The following is a 3540-nucleotide window of genomic DNA, read 5'->3' on the forward strand; positions in this document are numbered from 1 at the left end:
GCCCATTGTGTTTTTTCTTTGTGTGGACAGTTAAGTGTATTGCGTTTTCTGTAGATGTTCATTGGTTGCTGCTTTCATAAAGCTAGGCAGCAGCCATTGCTGGGCCCTGGCTGATAAAACCTCCGAATGAATTCAGATATCTTTACTGCATACAAGAAAATAAGGTTGCAACGAGTTATGAACGTTATGCTGTGTGTGAGCGAGAGAGGGGGTTAAAATGGCGACGACGGGCAGCTTTTGCAAATGTCAGTATCAGATGAACCATTCATATTTTATGAGCAGTTATTTGCCACCATTATTTCCTTTTCCAGGCTAAGACGTCAGTGTGTTTTGTATGCCAGTTGTTACTGGATCCTTTCAAAGAATGTCACTATAATGCTACTCGTTCCATGGAGGGCCGGGTGTCTGCAGGTTTTTGTTCCTCCCTTGTACTCGATTGATGAATTCAGGTCATTGATTAGTAAGGAACTCCCCTTACCTGGTTGTCTAGGTCATAATTGACAGGAAAAAATTAAAACCAGCAGACATGAGGACCTCCATAGAATTTGTAAGTCGCTCTGGATAAGAGCGTCTGCTAAATGACTTAAATGTAAAATGTAGCTGATGAAACCAGTCATTCGAAATAGATGTATCATCACACATGCCAGGGTATTGATAATCCTGCAGAAATGTCCTGGGATAAAGAATGTGATTAATGTCAGTCTACAAACATACTGTAAGTGATCATATTCATCAGACTCAGCAGCTCCACCTGCCTGCTGACTGGTACATTACCAATATAAAGCACCACTCAGAATTCACTCTAATGTACTGCAGTTTTCTAATGTGTCAAACCTGAAAGAAAACCATTAGCTTACTAACTTTGGGACCTTATGTACCGTAGGTAGCAGCACTCACATTGCCTGAGTAAGTGTAAAGCCATACAATTTTCATTCAATGTAGGCAAAACCATGAATTACCTTGCTATCATCAAAATAGGTAATGTAAGAGAAAAATTGTAGGTCCCTGGGGCTGTGCGGTGCATTTGGGAAAACCTTTCCTCATGAGGCAGCATCAAAAACAGTAGTTGGGCTCCAGTCAATATGGACCCCAACCCTGTTCTCGGATGGCATTGCATGGATATACCGCTGCAGGAAGTGTACATATACTGAACAAAAATATAAACACAACATGTATAGTGTTGGTCACATGTTTCATGAGCTAAAATAAAAGATCCCAGAAATTTTCCATATGCACAATAAGCTTTTTTTCTCTCAAATTTTGGGCACACATTTGTTTATGTCCCTGCAAGCGAGCATTTCTCCTTTGCCAAGATAATCCATCCACCTGACATGTGTGGCATATCAAGAAGCTGATTAAACAGCATGATCATTAACCAGGTGCACCTTGTGCTAGGAACAATAGAAGGCCAATCTGAAATGTGCAGTTTTGTCACACAACACAATGCCACAGATGTCTCAAGTTTTGAGGGAATGTGCAATTGGCATGCTGACTGCAGGACTGTCCACCAGAGCTGTTGCCAGAGAATTTAATGTAATTTCTCTACCATAAGCCGCCTCCAACGTCAATTTCGAGAATTTGTCAGTACGTCCAACCGGCCTCACAACCACAGACCACGTGTAACCATGCCAGCCCAGGTCCTCCACATCCGGCTTCTTCACTTGCGGGATAGTCTTAGACCAGCCACCTGGACAGCTGACAAAACTGAGAACTATTTATGTCTGTAATAAAGCCCTTTTGTGAGGAAAAACTCATTTTGATTGGCTGGGCCTGGCTCCCAAGTGGGTGGGCCTATGCCCTCCCAGGCCCACCCAAGGTTGCACCCCTGCCCAGTCGTGAAATCCATAGATTAGGGCCTAATATTTTTTTTTCAATTGACTGATTTCCTTATATTAACTGTTGCTCAGTCAAATCTTTGAAATTGTTGCATGTTGCATTTATATTTTTGTTCAGTATAGAATAATAGTGACAAAAAACTTGGATGAAAGATCCAGATGACATCACGCCTGTCTCTCTGACAGTGGAGCGACCGGGTGCCTGCCTCTCTCTCTTTCTCTCTCTGCCTCTGTAGCAGCCAGCAACCAGGTCACAGAGACATGGACCCCTCATTAAGCAGAGCTAGGCCGTGGTGTCTGGTAAGACTCATAGCAAGGAAAAGCCTCTGCCCTGGACATATTGTCCCTTAGGTAGTACATTTATAAGAATGAGTACTCTAGGACAAGCATATGAAATCTCCTTAGATTATTGTTATTGAACACTGTTTTGGTGTGCCTTTTGGTCCTATGTGCCCTGGTCAAAAGTAGTGTACTGAACCCTTGAAACAAAGAATGTAACGTTGTGACTTCTGTTTCATGAAGGAGGGAAACGAGGTACATCATACTATAGGGAGTCGCACTCTCGCGACTTCGGTTGAAGGATCCTAAATCACGCCCGACAAAGCCGATGAAATCTGTGCCTCGATGGAAGAACCGCCTTCCACAGGTGATAAGCGTGAGGCTTGGATTCATTCCTTCAATTGAATAATGCTCTTCACCAAGCCCAGGAACGGGCGGTGCGGGGCCCAACAGGTGTTGTATCTCCTTTCCCTCCTTCAGGGAACAGTAGTTATAGTCAGAACATTACGTTCCCTTTAAGTCAGTCAACTTCGGTAAAGCGTACTATGGGGAAATATAATCAGGCCCCAATGGCCCATGGCAGACAACCCAGACCTGACACCACCAGATGTGACAGTCTGGGTATTGAGCACACGGTGCGCTGCCTAAGTGACTTTCACCTGTCCTTACCGTAAGCAAAAGTGTGTGGTGATGGCCGACTCACCGCAGCACAAATATCTCCTATAGTCGACCCTTTAAACAACACCCAAGATGCCGGTGGAGTGGGCGCTTACTCGTCTAGGTAACCCCTGCTCCTTGCTGCTATATGCCATGGGAAATATGCCACAATCATATCAAATCAAATCATATCAAATCAAATTGTATTTGTCACATGCACCGAACACAACAGGTATTTCACCTTACAGTGAAGTGCTTACGTACCAGCCCTTAACCAACAATGCAGTTTTAAGAAAATACCTAAAAAAAGTAACAAATAAAAGTAACAAATAATTAAAGAGCAGCAATAAAATAACAATAGCGAGGCTATATACAGGGAGTACCGGTTAGTCGAGGTAATTGAGGTAATATGTAAATGTAGGTAGAGTTATTAAAGTGACTATGCATGGATAATAGAGAGTAGCAGCAGCATAAAAGAGGGGAGTGGGGCAATGCAAATAGTCTGGGTAGCCATTTGATTCGAATTTCAGGAGTTTTATGGCTTGGAGTAGAAGCTGTTTAGAAGCCTCTTGGACCTAGACTTGGCGCTCCGGTACCGCTTGCGGTAGCAGAGAGAACAGTCTATGACTAGGGTGGCTGGAGTCTTTGACAATTTTTAGGGCCTTCCTCTGACACTGCCTGGTATAGAGGTCCTGGATGGCAGGAAGCTTGGCCCCTGTGGTGTACTGGGCCGTACGCACTACCCCCTGTAGTGCCTTGCGGTCAGAGG

Source organism: Oncorhynchus nerka, linkage group LG22 (assembly GCF_034236695.1).
Source record: "Oncorhynchus nerka isolate Pitt River linkage group LG22, Oner_Uvic_2.0, whole genome shotgun sequence".
In the NCBI taxonomy this organism is placed as follows: domain Eukaryota; kingdom Metazoa; phylum Chordata; class Actinopteri; order Salmoniformes; family Salmonidae; genus Oncorhynchus; species Oncorhynchus nerka.